This window comes from Varroa destructor, unplaced genomic scaffold (genome assembly GCF_002443255.2).
Source record: "Varroa destructor unplaced genomic scaffold, Vdes_3.0 BEIS01000007.1, whole genome shotgun sequence".
In the NCBI taxonomy this organism is placed as follows: Eukaryota; Metazoa; Arthropoda; class Arachnida; order Mesostigmata; family Varroidae; genus Varroa; species Varroa destructor.
Window position 1 is genome coordinate 10,982,851 of NW_019211460.1, and position 21,341 is coordinate 11,004,191.

Here is a 21,341-nt window from a genome sequence, read left to right on the forward strand (position 1 = left end):
TGTTGACGCTTCTGCTTGAACGTATTGCTCCCAAGGGAAACACTGCGCGGAGAAAGCCACCTCAGAAAGGTTCAAGCCTTTACGCCTAAACACTGAAGAAGCACTTGGCAGCTCGGACGGCTCGTAGCAAGCAGCTACAAGATGTTTTCCTCTTGTCGTAGTGGCCTGATAGTGACGAAGTTTTGCTCGCATACGGCCGAGGAGAGTCTGAGTGGAATAGGTTTGCTGGGAACACACCTATAATGAGAAACAACAATCAAGCTCTTGTTTTGCATGGATATGGAGATGTGCTTCAGTGCCAATGTACAACATACAGGTAATAATAGAGCATAAATTAATGTTGCTAATCTCGCCAAATAAAGCAGTTTGTGAAGGAAAACCTTATTCTTATTGCGATAACACTTGTCCATGAAACGTTTTGGAGGCGATTTTCTTTATACTTCTATGAATAGTAACTATGAATGACTATGGTTTTTTATACGCGATCAGGCTTACAGTTGGGAAGGCGGCACGCTTAGATACGGAACACAAGTCGAAAACGTGCGGGTTTTTATGCAATGCGTATTGTAATTTAATCTAGAAAAAACCACAAGACGGCCAAAGAAACTATTTATAACATCACTAAAGATTTAACAAAGAAAGTACAACAGCTGGTACCTTTCTTCGGGTACATATTGATAAGGGTGATAATAAATTCTCTATTTTTTTTCTACAAAAAATTTTACACAAAAGCCACCTTCTAACACACCTGAAGCTGTATAGAGAAGAAGCGGCTTCAATATGCTACCATTTCACGAATACTATTTCAGCACTCTAGCAAGGTGTCGATTTAAATCAACTTTAACACAAACATTGCCAATAGCTCGAGTCCATTTGTCAAGCAGTAGGTTTGTTAGAGAAAATAGCACAATATTGTACGCGTTAAAAAATGAACACCCGCTCACCAAACGTCTCGAGGTCTAAATAAGTGCATTAGCCTTTACCCGCGTCTGCTCCCTGATACCGATTGGCCTTCCTCTATTAGCTCTATATTTCGAGTGCTAGGTCCGGTATCGCCGTTGTCGCGCAAAATTAAATGTCAACCATAGACCACAACGTGTATCTAAAGTTCACAAGCAAATACGTTGCCCATTAAGCTGTAACGGGAAGTTGAAGTTACCAACTAGGGTACATCGAGCCATAGCCAGCAGGAAACGAAACATCTAATAAACCAGCGGTTAATGCAAAACAACGACGATGGTGAACGCCCCAGCTCGTTAAAGAGCTGATCGGTACGCAAAGGCTGCTATTGTGTGGTTTATCACACACTGAAAACGAGGAATGCGAGCCCTCGCGGTCTTGAACTTAAGGGGTATAGAAGATACTAGTAGATTCAAGCATACAAACAATGAAAAATTGATTCGGAGGTATCCCTATTTTATTAGGTAGCTTAAAAATAAACACAAAGGGAAATTGTGTTGGTGTGACAGGATCTAGATTTCGTGCTTACTATGTTAATGGCGCTCCTAAAGGGCTTTTACTTAATTAGTCGATTCATATATGCCCAATTAATGCCGACCAACTTCTTAGCCCGCATAACATTATAACCCTTAACGAGAGTAGCAGCTACCTAATAACCCACCTAAAGTGGGATTAAAAGATACGAGCTAAAGCGCCCATTTTAAACCGAAGCAGCGATTCATTAGACCGTACGTTTTCTCCCGTTCCATATGACACGTTTTGCCCCGAGATTTCTCTTGTTTTCAACTGCGGTCCATGCAGGTAGAACTTATTCTAGTGAGGACAACCATTAACTATAAGCTTTATGGCCATGCTGCCTTGTACAGTAGCTTACCTATATGATATGTACCAAACATACAACTAAGCAATTTTCCTATTCGTATCAAATTTGATAGAAAAATGCGCCGCCGTTTTCTTTTTTGGCTTGAGTGTCTCGTGGTTCCAAGCGTAAGAACTCGGGTCCTTCACTAACAATGACGGACAAATATATCTTCTCTTATATCCGTTAGAATTCGTGTGGGCTCCAAATTGAACAAATCCATACACTTGTAATTAAAAAAAAAAAAAAAGGTTTACAGAAACAAAGCCTTTACTATTGTGTATATTCATCACTAAGGACAGCACCTGAATACAGCTGCGGCCGATGGTATAATATGTAATATAACATATAAGATATATTCGATGTTTTTATACAGGATATTTGGTAAACATAATAATAAATTATAATAATAAACTGGATAAAATTTGGATGTAGTTGAATTATAGACATCTTCATTATAAACATCAGTAAAATTGTTGCAATCAATTGATACCTGACGGATATTAGTGGTACTCCAATAGAATAGAGTATGTCATTTCTAGAGAGAAACAACAAAGCTTACGTACAAAAGGTTTATTATTGAAGGATAATACAAGGCGAAGACCTGAAACAAATTAAACAAGAGTAAGCGTTTGAGGGACTATCTGCCTGAACCGTGATTCGTTCAGAGGCACACGTGCGTCTCGTTCTTGTCTCTAGACAGAATACGTGAATTAAGATTACTGCGTAATCGATCATTGTTCAAGGATCGTCCGTATTCCTAGATCTAGCTTTAGGCAATCGTACGGCACTCGCAAATTCTGCAAAGTCTATGGTGGAACTTACGAATGAAAAGGAAACAGACGATGTGTTTAGCCAGTTCCTTACTTTCCACTTATTTTTCATCATCGTATCGGTGATAAAAAAAAATCCCCAGTAATCTGCGCGGATTTATGTTAAGGTACACCTTTGAGGCTTCCGTTGCTGAGAGCTCAAATCGACGACGTAGGTTCTCAGAGAGCAGCGGCAAGTCAGCCAAGAGATATGTGAGGCGATTTCGGGTCACTATGTGTAATCCCAGCACTTTTTTGAGAAGGAAATTTTCTTGTGAGGTTCGAATAGCTGAGAGTGGTCGTGAAAACAATTAACGATTTGATGGCCTATGCAGCCAACACCGCCTTCTTCTATCTTTCGACGACAAGAGCAATTAAACTTTTACGTTTTGTAGAGGACAACAACCTCAAGCGCGAAAACTGTTTTAAAGACAAAAGGCAGTCTGGCAAGCTAGAAGGTGTGGGTAGCCGCTATCTTGCTTTCCCTTCTAAACTCCATCGCCTTCATCTTGGTCAGGTTTACAACCAATCTCAAATCAATGATTGCCGCGTGAAGCTAGGTTTGTTATGCACTTGGAGCCTGTTCGATTCGTATATCACTAAGGCATCTACCTACGAAATTACTTCGACATATTTCATTAACCCTCTTATATTATTAGAAAAGACCTTCAAGAAGATGGAAAATAAGTGGGCTTATATTGTTTCTCTAAGCCAGGTCAGCTATTTGTGTAAAGAGTGGGAATTTGGCCACCTATTTGTTGATGCTTATACTATCCTCCTGTAGAATGGCGACGGGAAGGTTGAGTAAATTCAGAAAAAACTTCCCTTGGCCAGCGTAAACATCATCTTATCCACGAGACCAATTGGAAGGTTAGCCTTGACGTCTATGAACACTGCGGATTGTGCGGCGTGGCTTGTGCTCTCTTAACATCAGGATCCTGTACGCCGTTTCTATAGAATGCCCTCTTCGGGGCTCATGTTTCTCTATTGGGATTGCGTGCACGCATAGCTGTTCAGTCTCTTAGCCAGTAAGCTGCCGAGCAGCTTATAACAAACGCTTCCCTCCGGTATTCTTCGTCATGATGGCAAGGCGGTTGGTTGTCCTTTCCTTTAAAGATCACTAGCTGGGTAGCATCTCTCCACTGGGTTGGAAGTGTACGAAAACGTAAACATTTATCATATAGCGTCGTCCAGCGTGGTGCCAGAACGATGCCGCATTTGAGGTGCTCGTTGCTGACTTTATCTAAAAGACTGGCAGCCTTCTTGTTGCGTAAGCTCCCAAAACCTTGCATTGCTTCTTGCACTGTAAAGCCTTGTTGAAGGATACTGTATTGTATGGAGATCCTCTCTTCCCACGCTTCTTCAGGAAAGAGCTCCTCGCGTGGTGTTGCATTCTATGACATATATATGTGACGTATGACGACCAAGAAGCTAATGCGGCGTTGCGCCGCGCTGCGCCTCTGCCACTTTTGTGGTTGATGTTCTGCATTAGCAATCAAACGGGTCTCTAGCCGTTTAAGACATGTTGCTGTTGCGATGCGTACGTTTTTCGACACGTCGTCGTAAAGACGGAAGCTAAGAGGCAGAGCTCTGTATTTCGGGCATCAGCTTGAAAGCCATTTGGGCTTTTTAAACAAGGCTACAAGTATAGCTGAGCCACAGCCTACAGAAAAGCTGTGCTGTAGACTGAGGAACTTCAAACGAATGTTACACATACGTTATGGTATTCCCCACGCCAGATACGGAGGGAACTTTTTGGGTACGTTCAAGGAGGTCATATACATTTAGGCGTGACGGCGGATCTCGGCTATTGACATCCCGCACAAGTACAGCTTATACAGTGAGGTATATTGCCATTGGTCAGTGAGCACAAATCCTTGCTCCCTTTAATGGAAAATTATTTTCATCTTAAAACATTACCTTATCCCTGATAATGTTTGTCGCAGGAATATCGATAACCGAACTTTATAATGTTCTAGGAAAATCAGTGACAAGATAGGATCGACCACCAGCAACCAAAGTCCAAGTGTGGAAAAAGGTTTCCAATTCGGTCGAGGTGGGTGTTGAAACCGCCAGCAGTGATTAGACGAGAGGCAGAACGGGAAGGATCGCTTCCAGCACACTTCCATTAGTACGTATGCTGATTCTTAATCAGCTGGTAGAACATAGGCTGTTACTACACTTAGTCACTGGCCACGCAAGGCAATTACCTTGTTCTCCATTAGGCACGCTGCGACATTGCCTATTTTGATTGTACAAAACGGTTTTTACTAGGGCGGTCTGGTACGTTGTTTTTCACTGCACAGCAGTACGCAATATAGAAACGTTCGCTACTTACCCAAGTCTCCTTAAATACAAGGATGTCAATACTATTCAAGAGTTTCGAAGAAAGGAGTGCGAGAGCTATGGCTTCTTCAATTTCCCTGTATAACTCTTAGGGTCTCCTCAAAGTCTGGCTTCGTTGCAAAATCCACTATCGTCCTCATGAGCACTGCGAATATGCAAGGTGTCGCATATTCGAGCTGGTCTTCTAGACTTGGATGCTGCCATGACCTTCTTTATGAGGTCCTTGATCGTTGAGGCGGATGGCTATAGTACAACTGTTTAGCTTTGTACTGTTTTTCCTATCGGCGGTTCTCTAACGATAGCTTCGGCTGGCAATGAGTCGCATTCTTGAAACTGATCTGGCAGCTGTAACGCTTGGCTTTCGAAGTCATAATCTAGCTGGATTTGCCATTCAAATCGCTTTTTATAGTTGCCATCAATCACCGCTGGGCGAACCTCTTCCAGCTCCTGCCGTTCTCAGTTGTCAGGATTTTAGGCTTAAAAAAATCTACCATTCCTATCATATTAAACATATTGTTATCGTGTACCCAGACATATAGGTCAGGAAAGCAGATTATAAATCTGTTTGGTTTCAACGCCTTCTGGTTATGAGTGGTGCACTGACATATGAAGTTCGAGTATCTGAGGCGGCACAACTGTCGTTTCCGCAGCTCTATCACTACTTGATTCATCTGTCCCCATATATATATCGCAGGCCACAGTGCTTGATCTCAACTAGTACTTTAATTATACGATACTACTATTTGCACCGATGACATCACTCTGTCTAATAGGTGGATCATTGTCGCTGATGTTGACAAACTAAAAAGTAGCCGTAACTTTCTAATTGAGAACACGTTCAGTTGGCACGTGTCTGTTTCAACCGCTTCACGCAATATACCGCTAAACAGCTTCTGCGTGATTGAGAGATAGAGAGAGAGAGAGAGAGAGAGAGAGATGCCTAAGTTCTTCAAGAATTCACCCATGGCGTTCCGATATAGGCATTCTAAGACTCTGGGACACAAAAAATATCTGATTCATAATCCTTGACAGGCGTTTACAAGCCCAGAGGGTGTGAATTCGGCTAAACCAAAGCAAAACATGGCCCTAACCTGCAATGTCGGCCTCTGTTTTTTCATGTTGGTTATAGAAAATTTTGTTTCTTTTGCTTAAAATGAATTGATTACAAGGCGCCTTCGAAATAGTATAGAGCTAGAGACTTCAAATCTGGCTTTATCTGGATTATTCGAAATCGGCATCTATAGTGACACCCCCACCATAAACGTTGGAAAAAGAATAACGACAGTTCTTACGTTGGATGGTTACCGGGAAGAGAACGCTAGAAATACCAGCAATATAAACATGTTTCAATTTCTGTTTCTAGTGAAAAAGCGGCGATCAACAAAAAATTCTGCTGTTTTTGTCGCATTTAATTTACTGTATAGTTGTAATTTGTCAAATGGCTAGTGGAGACGTCCGAGGTTGATTGCTTTTAAAGTATACCGTGAGTGCCGTAGCATACGATTGAACTATATTTACCTCCCATGTGTAAAGCAATGTCAGTTCAGCCGGTCATGCATAATTGTGAAGGTTATCCTCTATCACAGAGACACAAGATCGGCATACTAGGAAAAGCTGCAACATGGCAAATGGAATACACATAATCTGACAGATATCTCAACTGCTTTGTACGCGTTTCGAAGCTTGCAGGTACGTACAGCCAGGTCGTGCAGCTAATATCAACGTGCATGTATGATTTTAGGCTGTGGATTATTATTAGAATGAAAGAACATTCTCGATTCTTGGGTATGAAAGAGGTGAACCATTATCACAATGGACATTCTCTTTTATTAACGTTCCAAACTCTCAGTGGTTTTTTCCTACTACCTTCCTGACAAATGCATAAAAAGTGTTCGACTAAACGCTGAAAAATAATTGTTTATATAGGATTCATTTTTTATAGCTTGAGGAATATGTTAGGGCTTTTTATGCCTTTTAATATTGTCATTGATTAATTATTTCGGTCGTTTGTTGTGATATTTAGTAACGTTTTGAAACAAGTAACTTTTATAGCGGAATCAGAGCATTTGTTTTTCGACGATACACTTCAGAGGTTGAGGAAATGTCTGTGGAAAAGCTCAAAATCTCAATTAGTTTGTACAGTAACAATCAATAAGCAAAAAGCCGCTCATTCGAATTTTGCTTTCAGTGTTTACAGCTGTTTTCACTCAATTTTTACGTAACGTTATTGTTTCCGCGTTTATTTTTATTACTCGCTATTGCTCCGACCATGCTTATCTTCGTCCTTTCGCACAGAGCGGACGAATTCCATTATCAGTAACTGGCCTTGCCTAAAAACGTTCCATCCTCGTTTTGCCTGCCTATATTTTCCCCGCTTGTTAGTAGTGAGAACATGCTTTCGTTACGATGGCAGCAGCGGTAAACATACGAGTTGAAGAACTTCGTGCCATTCTTGTCCAAATTGGACTCAGAAGGTATGTCGTGCCCATGGACAATAGCCACATTCTTACTACCTAACTAGCTAACGTTTAAATGAGTAGAGGTAATTCAGTGTTAGCTCAGTCCGATGGCCAATCGGACACCGGCGAATCGGGGCTGATATTCAGGCAGCGGGTTACCGATGCAGGTGGTGACAACAGAACCGAACTAGTTGGTGGCTCTGATTACCCGTTCAGCTTTTCAGAACAGCTATAGACAGAAAGCAACTTATTATGGGTGAGCACGTTCATCGCCCGCAGCAGAAGAGATTTTTGGCTTTCATTCCAGGATTTGCGCTTGAATTAAACCCTCGCAGAGATTTTTTTTCAAAAATTATCAACCGCCTATGCAGATGCGCTCGCAAGAGCACAGCAGAAGTCTAACATGTGGGCGCGCATAACGTTCGACACGGCCCGTTCTGGACAACTTTTGCGAAATTCAAACAAAACAGGAATTGCTTAAAAATAGTGCAGATATTCAGTCACAACAATTAGGTTAGCTGGTACGGTGCTATCTCGATTCGCAAAGTAAGGTTTCATTTGCTTTGAAATTTGTAAGAAACAGGACCATGGCCTAGTAAGCCCGTCCTAAACGGAACACGTTTCAGCTCTTTCGTATGTCATTGCCCGTAGAGAGCTTTCTCAAGCCCGGATTTAATCGCAAAGGGCTAAGAAAGACACACTGTACCTTGTCATCTATACTTTTTTGTAGTAAAAGAAACTATTGAACGATACAGTCGCTTAAGGCATTAATTTATGGTGACTAAATACAGATTCGAATTAGTATTTATAATATATACGCACAAAGAGCACTGATATAACGTTTTAGTTAGGCGAATAGTCCGATCGTTGATTTCCAAACGCCATTAGATGGTTTAGACATGTGCCGCTGTGTCAAAATCAGCTAAACACAGTTAATGGCACGCGTTTAGAAAAAAAATGGCTATTACGACAGCATTAGAAGCGAGATGTGAACGTTTGTCCTAATCAGGCCGCGTTAAATGAGGAATAGCAGCGACGTGGACAGAGCTCCTCGAATGAACGAATCGCCTACCGTTGCATCATTGACGTCAGCTAACGAGTTCTGTTACAAATAGATTTATAGCACGCAGAATTGCCTGTGCAAGAATACATTTTTCAATAGATATTATTGAGGTGCTCACGTAAATTTATCATAACATTACAATTCTAAATTTGTATGGGTGCTGGTTGTCTAGCCATGTTGGGTTAATTAAATACTGAAAGTTACATAGTTTTTGCAAGATGCTTGAAATCGATTTGGGAAAACAGTTTGCAAAGGATGCACAGATATCGTCTGCGAAATCATCTTTCTTTTTCAACTTTTTTAAGTCAGTAATCAGCTTCTATTTATTAGAATTAGATTTATTAGAATTGCTTGTTTTTTTTTCTTAATTCTTTTTTTTTTACCATTATATAGTCGATATGACGAAAATCTTCTTGTTTACCAGATTTACAGTTCAAGTCTGAGGAAAAATAATATGACCATATAGTCACATATTCGGTAAAGGAAAAATTCAATTATAAAACTATGGCGGCATAGTTTGCAAGTTGGTGTAGAGTATAATTGTAGTCGCAAAACCCTTATGCCCAAAAGTTATTATCGAAGTTTTCATTTGCCAAATTTTTAATATATGTCTCCGTGTGAAATTTCCGAAACAAGTTAAATCTATAAAATGCTGTTTAAGAGTAGCGACTGCCCATCCACACTGTGCCATTTGTATCTCTTGGTAAAATTCGGTGCGACTGCTTACACACCAGACGGGACTGAACCTGCTTCTATATAACGTTTTTTTCTTTTTTTTTTTTATAATTTATATTATAATTTCGAGATCACATTAGCTGACTCGTTCTATTTTCTGTCGAAAAAATACTACACTAGAACTGATTTTTGGTGGCTGTATATTCACTCCGTTAGAAATTTCAAGTGGATATATATATATATGTGTCTGCTGGAACATATTTGTGCCGATTCAAGTACGTATACTACTGATTTGGGCCATACCTACGCATTGCAGGGTGTTCATTAAATTGCTTTTTTTATTGTAGGATTTATGGTGTCTGTTGCTTTTAGTAAGCTGGTAGGAACTCATCTTACCTCGCCCTGTAATCATCGGAATACCTGACCCAATTAATACGGACCTCTCTGTAAACTTATGTCCAGAATTTTCCCTTTTTCATTCGACAAGCAGTGCTACGGCTGCATGCATGCGTCAGCGTCTTTTTGCATGTCTCATTTTGGTCGTATTACGTTAGGTAACATATGGGATCTTTGATACATCGCCATTGTTCTTCGCGACTCATTTGCCGATAGCTTTTGAAGCCTGCACGGCAGTAGTCCTTGAAAGCTTCAGATCAGGCTATTTGAAGGTTGTTTCATTCCCTATCTGGCTTGCTGCGCCTGGTTTACATTTGATTATTTATTCTAGAAAGAGCAGACAGTTTCAAACGAACTCGGTGGACTCTAAATTTGAATAACTTTTGATCCACACAGTGCTAGCAGACGAAATTTGGCTGGTAAATATTCCAGTCTTCTCAAAACCCCTAGAATAGTGGAAAATAATCATTTTCCACCTTTCTGGGAGTTTTAGCAGAAATGAGTTCAAAAGAAAAACATGCGTACGTGGTCTTCTCAAGATCAACGTTCTTCGGTGAAATTTTTGTTCTTCAAAGGTTGCAGCGCTGCGGAAAGTTATCGGCGGAGAGATTAAGCAAGGAGGCCCTAAGTGAGCGCACCATATGTCAGTGGTACAACTTCTTCAACAACAGAGGTTCGAGTGTCGAAGACTAGCAAGGAGGCGACCAGGTAGCGAGACTTAAAGGACAGAAACGCGTTGCCGAAACCAATGGTGTTTTTTACGAAAGCAGAACCTAGAGTCTGAGGGTTTTACCGGTCAAAATTGTAAGGTCTGAAGGAGTCTTAACTTAAAATATTTAAAATGCAGAAACTGAGTAAAAATTGGTTCCTTATGAATTAACTACTGGCGAATTGTAAATGCGTGTGGTGTATCCCATATATATTTCATATTCGGAACTTTAATTAATAAAAAGAAGCTCGCCTTGAACATATGATCCCCTTAGACCAGGTATGGATCAATTTCTCCCGTCAGCCAGAGAGGAACCAAACGAGAACATGCCGCTGCCCTGGCGAGAAAGCAAATTCGATGGCAATGTTAACTAGGCTCGGGAGTGAGGTGAAGGTAGGACTTGCATTAGACAGCAACGGTACCTGCTAGTATGAGGTATTTGCCGAAAATAAAACAATGGATAGAGTGCGCTATCCCGAGTTCTCCAACGGACCCTTAGAGCGTCGGCAGACCGAAAGTGCGCATTCCAGTCACTTAATGGCGATGTCAGACCTCATTGTCATGCATAAATTAATTCGGGGCTTGAGAAAAGGGATATTCAACATTAACTTACCTATTTTCCCCATCTAAGTCCGTTTGGTTACGAGGCGCTCCATGCGTTAAGAAGGACAACTGGTCGGCAATCGTATCCGATTGTCGATTTGTTTAAACAACAACGTCATTGAACCCGACACATTGTCGAGATCTACTCTCTGGTGTTTCTCTGTGTAGTATGGAAATTATCTAACCATTATAGTAGCTTCTGCAATTTGCAACATGGCACAGCAGTAACGACTTCATCCATCAAATTTAAGTTCAGAAAAGCGGCCAACTTTCACATAAAATCTGTTAGTCACTACAGATCTTTGTACGTTGAAAATCACTTTCCCTTTGAATTGTGCTAGAATATGGCCATAGCTAGATTAATTTCACACATTTGACACTTCTTTTATTAAACGTATGCCATTTTTCCGTTCCATATATAAGAAAAACGTGCTGCCTTCGGCAGTTTAAGCAGGAGCTGCTTGTACCATACCAGATGTATCACCTGTCCATCGACAATCGCTGTCCCTACGACAAAACACCTTTTAATGCTTACTGGCTCGTCACCTTACAACATAGATAGAGAGCTTACTATATGGAAAGCCCAATTGTGAGTATATAACTGTCCAGAAATTGTCGAATTGTTGAGACAAATGCCTAAAAAGTAGACGGGACTACTTTTGATTCGTGTTAAAAAAAAAAAAAAGAATGACCATTTTTGCTCAAGTCGTTCAAAAGTTATTCACCGTTATAAATCTGCTGGATTCGCTTGTAGCAACGTAATACAAATAGCACCTTAAATTAAAAATTAACCTGTTGGCTCACGGTTTCTAAAATTCATCTATATCTAGCTATGTACATAAATTGTGTGATATTAAACGGCAGTGGTACCGATCAGATTGAGTTGGATGATTACATCTTGCCTTAGTAAATCAGCTATTTGCACGACTAGCGCTATGGCAAAACTTTGCGCGGTAGGTAAGAATATATAAAACAGACCAATCAGTTTTCCTTGGAAGAAAAAAAGCAAGGGTTAGGGTGCGCCTGACGGACTAGATTAATCATCATAAATTTAATTATATCTTACGGAAATTCAAAGCTAAAAGTCTAGGGCTCACATTTGTCTGTGTCTGCATGATTTTTTTTAATCTGATTTTTTCGTTCTATTTTGTCCTAATCTACGTATATGAGTACCCTACAGTTTTTGTGGATAGCATTCCATACTAACAAACACACACGTGGGCAGGCGTATTTTTTGCCCGTGATCTCTATACTGGACATGGTTCATCAAAACCGAGACGTCCTCACTGATACCAAATGCCGATTTATGCGCATGAAGATTCTAATATCGACTGTTAAAAAGTTTAAATAAATTAAAAATATAACTTTTCAGTAATATTCTATTAGAGTTTTCGGGATATAAGTTCACTAGATGGTCATAATTGTGCTTACGGTGTTTTTTTTTTATTTTCGTTATGGCATCATCTTTGCGTATACTTTATTTTTTTTACCATATAATATAAATCAGTAAAATAAATAAAATAAAACAGTAATCAGTGGAGACTTCCTAATCTTAAGAACCTTGTTTACTTGAGCGCTTTATACAAGATATTGTAGACAAGTTTGTAAACACTAAGTTTAAAAAAACGTTTATAACCGTGTATCCCAAAAATGACTAAAGTTGTATAACACGATCATTACCTTGATCTAATTCAAATCCAAACGAAATAGTTCTAAAATTAACTGTTTAAAGTAACAATAGGGCAATTGTAGCAAACATCATAGCAAAAATAAACGAATATATGTATATATGTTTATTAATATCATAGTTTCTTTAGAATCATTTAGAACAGAATGTTTGCGTTCGTAGACGTTAGTGGACGACAATTTATCCAAATATATCTATAGATTCTATGCAAACAGAATAGACGATCTGGTTTCACGTCAGCTGAAAAGATATTCTGCCATTCTGCTAGAGTTTATTCCCGAACGCCGGTTTTCTGTCACGGCACGAGCAGGCTGGAACGTAAGGCGAATTATCTGTTGGCTGGTATATTATCTGGGTCCGTAATTAAGCTATAGATATATTGACAGAATTATATATATGGTGTATTTTATCGATTGATGCTTATTTTATATCGTCTCTCTCTAATACCGTTAATGTATAATAGTAAAGCTGAATTTCGGTATGCGGCATTGTCTCATCGCTCCCGTTGTGTTTGAGCCTACGCTAAAATTTCGGTCTACCTGAATTAGTCTATCCAGCAGTTGTTACCCTCATTCAGTGTTGCCATCCAACTCGAGATCTACACCAGGGCTTTCTATTACGGCTAGCAATAATCGACTAATCACGACAAAGGCAACTAGGAAAAACTGGTATTAATAACACTGGTGATCGAAATTTATGTTCGGAAAACTATTGAAAAAGCTGTGACCAACAGGTATTATTTTAGCTTCTATTAAATTTTCTAGAAGAACGCTTTAAGGGAGAAAAAAAAAACGTAAATAAATAGTTGAAAAGGTGTGAATCGCGTACATTTACAATGAAGCGTAACATCCTTGCTTTAACGAGATAATCTACGCTTTTTGATTAGTGAATATACTAGATAATATATAATACTAGAATAACTTTAATCCAATTGATCGAATAATCTGCTTATCTTTTGTTTTCATTAGAAAATCATTGTTTGCCAACGTATGTATAAATGAAATCGTTCTTTTAGGCTGACAGAGCTGCTCATGTGGATATATGTAAATTTTTTGTTTTTTATAAAATCTTCTCAGCTTACCACATGAAAAAGAAAGATAAAAAAATATAAAAACAGATAAATTGCACTTTTTTTTTTCTTTTCCAGTTTTTTTTTCAAAGGAAACATGAAGACGCCATTTCGACTTCACGTTCCTGAAGGGGCACGGAAGACTCTAGATGAACGTAGTGTTATGCACTTAGCACATAAACAATAGTGTCAGATCTTTGTTAATAATCTTAAGTATGATAATATTTGTTGTTTTTGTTCATTGTAGAAACTTGATAAATAAACATTTTTCGATGTAAGACGCTCTATGTAACAATTATGTTGAAATTTGACGGGGATCAGTTCAGGTCATTGAACTGTAGCCACCATAGCGGTATTTGGAGAAGATATACCTTTGACATCTAGTACTGTAGGACCAAGTTCGATCTACTATCGTAATCGTCTCTTTTTCCTTCTCGTTAACTTCGCAAATGGCTTAATTTCTTTGACAGATTAAAAAATAGTGTTGACGAAGATCTCGGCGCGTACATACTGTGGTTCGAAATAGTCGTACTCCATATCAAAAAAAAAAAAATAGGACTATACCAATTCTTCTCTCTGGCAGTACAACAAAACCTAGGGACAAAATATGCACGTGTCTGTAGAATCGTAATTGGTTGTCTGTGCACGATACAATTCTAGCTAGTAAGCTCATTAACACATGATCTTTTTCTTGTCACAATTCTGAAATTAAATACTTCGAAGAGTTTAAGGAGTCATCAGCACGAAGACACTTCATAAATCGTACGTTTATTTCTGTGGCAACAGTTGAGGAAACAGATCACATTCGGTGCATCTGGAGGGACGACGCTCATCGCCTACGTGGGCAACTGCGAATCAACGACTTCATGAATAAGGTAGCACTTCTTCAAAAAACCACATCTGGCTTAACTGAATCATACATTTATGGTTTGCTTTGGTGGGAAAATATTACAGCAACGATTTTCGCTGAATGGTATCACAAGCTTAGAGGCCGCGTTTATATTGAGGGGACTTCATTGCAACATTATCACGCTTCCATTTATATAAGTCATTGCAAAATATTGCTAACGGTCCTCTTTTTCGGCACCTCATTCCTAAATGGCACCGTCACCAGCATCCTTCGAGTACATTTACCCCGCAGTTTTTTCCAGTTTCATGTCCTATGAAAGCTTGTTTTGGGACTCATTTTTTAGAAGAATTACTTCATAATGCCTGATATTTCATCGTTTGCCCGGTTGATGTCCACTGGCTTGTCACCCACAGTTTTACATACAGAACACTATCTTCCCCATATATTGTATAATGATCTGGGGAGAGACGGGACGTTGTTAGCGGGGTTCGGAAATCTTTAATAAAACTTTGCTAGTCACTTAATATATGAATTGCGTAAAACATGCCTTGTCGATCGATGCCGGCACCTTCGTAACCCTCTTAATGTCTCTCTCGTACTCATAAGGCTAAATTTCGAGCCACAGAAACAGATTTATGTTTTTAGATACATGAGGCATGAGTCCTCCTCCGCTTTTATTCTTCGAGCTCAAATGAATGACACTCCATACATATTTGATTAAAGATCTCGAGTACAAAAGCATAGAACGTACTATTCATAGTTTTTTCATTGGCACCTTATACCAGCAGGTCTAATTAAAGGACAACGACCGTGAATCTCGTTCGATTCAGTTTATACCGAAAATTAAATTCATCAACGCTAGGGTCTACGACTGTCTGTTGTCAATTGGCCTATCGTGGCGTCGGCGGCGAATCTCAGCAGATAGCGTCTATGGATAAGTTGTATGTTGGATAATGTGCGGCCATCGTCTTTTGAACAAAAGATTACGTTTAGGAATGAGTATAATCATATTATCTTTACCGTCTCTATTTAAGATCCCATTTTCGATATCAGACATTTCATGCTTGTTTTATTGGAGTTTAAAGCATTCCATACTCTTAGATTGTATGTAAATTACGTAATATGAGTAATTAAGTTACAGAAGAAGAAGAACTAAAAGAACTTCACCAAGACTATGTTTACGTAGCTTGTCATGGATTTACAATAAACTTGGTCCTTTACAAAAGAAGAAGTCACATACAAATTCACTGCATACATGTCAACTGCTATTACAGCTATAGCAACTTTTTTGCAACACTTCGTTTGCACGGTTCGTCTTGACTACTATTTTAGCCGCCCTTCTTGTATATAGGAAGCAGGCGAGATAGATGTTGGCCTCAAACTTTTCGATAAATCGCAATACTGTGGGGGCCTGATTCACATGACTCGTCTAATCCATTAGGAAGTACTGTCGTCCTCGGTCTTAGGCTGTAACACAGACAAGAGAGCTGAAGGAAACAAAACTAACCACGAGAGAGAGAGAGAGAGAGAGAGAGAGAGAGAGAGAGAGAGAGCTAACTGAAGGCCGGGCCTCTCATGGCCTATGGACCGTCCAGGAACGATAAAGATCCGGTCAAGGCATATCAGTTGGTTGATGTCGCAATTCCCCGAGGGAGTATCGACGATTCCTGGTTTTGATAACTATACGAAGGGCCATTCCGCACGCAAGCCAAAAAATTTTTCTGCTCTAAACTGCATTGAAACTTCGGACGGATACTTGTTTTCGTTACGCTGCGCAAATGCGTAATCGTAAGTGATAGACTTCTTTGACGGCGGACGTTGGTGTTAGTTGATAGTAGAAAAATACTATTGTAAATTACTTATTGTCATTACTATAAAGCAAGAAACTATGGGGCTAGACAATTTCTTCGCCGATATCCTCTGTGCATTGGACGTCAAATACGACCAAGCATTTTTGAGCCTATTTCTTTTAAAGCATCGTAAGATAAGTTAATGCACAACACATTTGAGATGTTCCTTTCGATTTATTTCTATACTGTTTTTCATCACTGCTAAGTTGTTATTTCTGCGAGTAGAATTGGTAGCTGTTTGTGTTTTGTATCGAATCTATTGTATATTGAGCTCGAGAGCTGCCTGCCATTATAGTCCTTCGTGAAACAACATACTCGAATTGTTGTCTGCTTTTGTGACAGAAGAGCTTAATGCACATATAATAAAAATGTATTAAAAGCTTGAACAATCGTAACATTGATCTTTAAACTGCTAATAGAAGAGCTAGATGAAACAATAGCTAATCTCTCATAGAGCAGCTTTTGACAGCTTATTCGCGCCCGCTAAAACGGATCTTCAGTATTTGCTATCCTTCACGCGTACGTATCGGTGTTTTATGATCATATGAGGACTCTTTGTTCGTTTGTCTTCCACGCAAGATTGCATCCCATCAGGTTCGGCTAACCAATTGTGGTATATCTATATAGACAGGCTCTTGCGCTCGGAGTAGATGACACTATTAGTTTATCACTGCTTCGAATAATTTTCGATATTTATTGTTATTGAGTATTTTAGATTGTTTTTTTTTCTATTAGCGATTTAATAGCAGTGTCGTTTCTCAGTATGAACCCCCTAAACAAGACAAGGCGTGTAGTAAAAGAATATTCATCTTGTATACAAACTATATTTATCTGTCGAAATTTCTGGTACTATTTCATTTGCTTGTTACCATGCAGCCTCTGACGTATCGCCTCCGTTGGGATACCCACGCGCTTCGCAAATGTCTCATACCATTGTAAAATCAGTTCAGCTATCGACTTGTGCGACAAACCTGACCAGTTACCTCCCAAAATCACTCATGCATAGAGATAACAATGCAAGTTTAAACCACCGCACTGAAACTGTATCAGCTTGCGCGACTTCGCCCTAAGGGCCTGCTACTCTGTAGAATTCGCCTAAAACCTTGGCCTGTGTAGGACCCTAGCAAAGGCTAACCAGGGCTGCGAACTTCAAATAACGATCGAAGTTCCTTCCGACTTCAGCTGGAGCTGAGGATTCATTGCCAAAGTGAAACTACACGCGACGCTAGCTAAATATTAGAACGGGCGCAGAGAAAAGGGAAGTTACGGTTTGGGAGGGTGTGGTTAATAAAAAGAAAGAAAGCATTACTTTTTGAAACAGGTTATGGCCTTCAGCGCCTACTTTCGCTTGGCAACGATGGCGACAACGTTACGTTGTCCGCGGTATTTGACGCTTGACAAAATAGTGTTGCTTGTCAAAGAAAAACAAACGTTCTAATCGTTGTCACTATATGGCTCATCAGTTGAATGTAGTAATGGTGCAAGAACACATCGTTGTACACGTATGTGCTACTAATTACAGATGGAACTCCAATGGGTGATCTTACTCTGTTTCAATTAATTTTTCCAAATGTGTAAAAACTACACATTTGGATTTTGAAAAGATGAACCGTGAAGCTTTCGCGGAATACACAACTCTCTTTTCCTTTAAAGAGAGTTGTGTATTCCTTATACTCATAATCTTAAAAACAGCATAGTCTTCCTGTCGCTATGTCGTCTTACAGATTTCATTCTAATTATGATTTTAATGATAAGAAGGGTGTTGAACGTAAATTTTCGCCTCAGGAATCCACTGGGGTTCATTTTGTAGTTGTTCCGCCATATGTAGTGTTATCAATGATAGACATGAAGAGAAAATGATCAAGCCGCACATCGCTTTAGCCGATTCCTAAGTAACATAACGAGGTCGACGTGCCACCACATACGCCATTTTCTTTGCGTATACCTCCGGGGGTGTTTTAATATGATGCCTCGTCTGCGAGCTCTTGCAGCGACCAAAGTGCACACAAAAAAGAATACCTTACCAAGAATCAACAGATACAAATTTCTCTGTACTGTATTTTAGAGGCCTGCTGCATCTTGATTTATCATGCAACAGGAATAGTGTGAACCCAACACGGTTTTAAAACAGTGACCTAAGTATTACATGCATGCTTATGTGCGACCATTTAATTTACGCAGCTAATACAATGTATGAACCATAGATTGAATAGCGTTTTATTATACTGACGCTTAAAAGTTTTGTGTAAAAGGCGCCTTAATCAGTCACTCGCACCTTCGAGCCTTAACAGTAATAACTATTCCCTTTTCGGATTTACGGGGCAGCGCAATGCTCGTCGTTGATAGCGCACGAGCGCCCTACGCGACTGGGACTAGTAGGTTTAGCGGGCGAGCGACTGGGCTGACAGGCTTTTAAACTGTAGCGGCCGACACAAGTGAGAACGCATGTTTCATTTTTTCTATCGCTTTTTAGGACAGACCCACAGACAAGGCCAGTCCAGTGGCCCAGTGAGATCGGTACCAGCACCCTGGGCTGAAACAAGCTTGTCCGTGTCTGCGGCGATGTAAGAGAACAAATGGAAACAGGATGGGATGTAACGGTCCGTTGATGAATATCAAAGTGGAGAAACGCTGAACTGGTGGCCTACGAGTTTCCTTTCTTCACGTGATTTCAGTGGCAGTGTTTGGGCAGGGGCAACGTTAGCCAAAGCAGCGGAAAGCAATATATTCAATAGCGTTTAAGACACTAACAAGCGGGAACCGGCGATATAGTATATGCAATCGGTCATCAGCTCGACCACGAACGTATTCAATGGTAGACACTATATATTATCTATCGCATGTAGTTGAAGCTTTTAAAATTACCACTTGTCTGACCTTATTATCGTAACCTTGTCTCAATTAATTAGCGTATTTATGAACAGTCGACGAATTAATCAACATGGTTTCGAATCATCCATGTTGGAACGTGGTCATTAAGCCATGACCAAATAGCCAGCAATTTGCTGCTCTTATTTAGCCAGATAATACTTTGTATGTTTATAGCATTTATACGGACGTTTAAAGAATAGCGTTTCCCAGGGCCTTAGGCCATTTCTATACACTAGTTCGGTGAAATATCGCGTCATCTTATGAGCAGGCCATCAAGCCACTAATAAAGTACCTTAAACAGGAACAATAACTACTATTGTTCTACAAGTAGAGAAAAAGCTGTTTTCAAGCAGCCAAAATAACATTGCTCAAAGCTTCTTACGAGAGACTCTACAAGTGATTGGATTTTCCTGGGAGATGTCAATAGGAAGCGGTTTGTGCATAAACCTAAGCAACAAAGTAGTATTTGTGCTGTGTACGAAATCTTGAAACGACTGACAACCCACTGTTCTTTATGAAGTCAATGGCCACGTTCTTTTGGTACGTTTGTCCATTTTATTCTGGTCTTTTTGATACGGCATATGTGACATTAGTTTGCGCATACACACATTAATTAGTCGAGCGACAAATATGACTGTATTTCTCTTAGAGCGTGCGATGCGAAATCTTGGCAGACAGACTTCCTTCCTTCCCTGTCTTTTGCCTCTTGATGAAACACTCAAAAAGCAATTTGGAGAAGAGTAAATAAGGCGTCCTTAATTGTATATGGTACAACAAGCAGGACACGTACGATCGGCGAATCTATCTAGTCGGCAGCCATTCAGCGCTTTCCTTCTCAGCGTGATTTTCCTGATTTAAATATAATTCACTAAATATATATTTAGATATAGATTTCTAAATTTAGCCACACACTTTGCTTATTAATGGCTTTCCGGATAAACGCTGTTCGTTGGTGCGCAGTCTAAGGATGTTGCTAGAGAGGCCTGGCAGAGAGAAAAGGACGTGGCCTGGAGGGCCAGCAAGGCCCTTCCTATCACAGGCTGTCGGAGGGAGAATTTCTTCCTTGGACAGACAAACGCATCGTAGAAAGGCAACCGTACATACGCAAGCTGAACGGACACTGGAGTGATGCCAACTTCTCGAGCCATAAACATTGCCCCGACAGGCCGCAGATACAGACAGAATGAAACACCGAGTCTGAAGTCATGTTCGTGATGACTAGATTGAAGGTCAACGAAAACTTACTTCAAGTGATGTCTATGCGCCATTTTACATGTACAACTGTAATTCACTTGATTTTGCATATGGCATTGTAAACGATAGTTGTGTTAGTGAGTAGCATAACGAGTAAGACTTATTGCATGCGACTGTGCACGTTTGCACGGGTGTACATGTAGTTGTACGTAGAGCATAAACCGATGATTTTTTTCCCCTTTATTGTGTAACTATGTTTTAGAAGAGAATTACTGCGTAAACAATGGCGTTCGACACTTCTAGGTCATGTGAGTCACATACGTTATAGCGCTGACTTGCATGCAGATGCATGTACACATTCTATGGTATGGTTAGACATTACAACAATATTAAAACAAAGGTGGCTCCTTTACTACCCGCTATACAAAATAATTATTCACAGTATCAAGTAAAATTTACTCATTCAGCCTTATTAGATATGCCACTGTTCTCGGTTAGTTCCTCAAACGGCTTTTGAAATAAAGTGTTTCTCTACAATTTCCGGAGTACTAGCAGGGTACTCTGCCGCTGAGATAATGTAACGCTTCGAAATGAGGACTTCTTCCAGGCTAACTCGTATTCCCATGCGATATACTTCGCCTTGCGGTTCTGTACACATCACTATAGATTTATGTTTTTCTTTATGCATTTCCCAGTTCGGCACACCTGCGAAGTGCAACGCAAAATATATCCTTACTGTAAAATTAAATAGGCCACTTGCTGTTAATAAATGTACCACCAGAGTACAGGGCCTGCGTAGAGTATCCTACGTGACGTGTCCTTCAAGGAAATCGTCACAGTGCAGATGAAAATGTACACCGGGGTTAGCCTTGAGTACCTCTGTTCCATTAGAATATATTCTAGAAACATAGCATTTCAATCGTTCTAACGGATGCCTT

General features: G+C 39.9%; 1 long non-coding RNA gene across 3 annotated transcripts; it reads left to right on the top strand.

Moving 5' to 3' along the window:
• Window positions 1-2,365: 2,365 nt before the first annotated feature.
• LOC147754305 (uncharacterized) lies at window positions 2,366-10,666 on the top strand. 3 transcript variants are annotated; one of them, XR_015316959.1, is made up of 4 exons: window positions 4,091-4,476; window positions 4,611-4,762; window positions 6,564-6,666; window positions 10,146-10,666. It is a non-coding gene; the product is annotated as an uncharacterized LOC147754305 (long non-coding RNA). The 3 variants fall into 3 exon arrangements; XR_015316960.1 differs by lacking the exons at window positions 4,091-4,476; window positions 4,611-4,762 and adding an exon at window positions 2,366-2,443; XR_015316958.1 differs by lacking the exons at window positions 4,091-4,476; window positions 4,611-4,762 and adding an exon at window positions 2,369-2,495.
• Window positions 10,667-21,341: the final 10,675 nt, after the last annotated feature.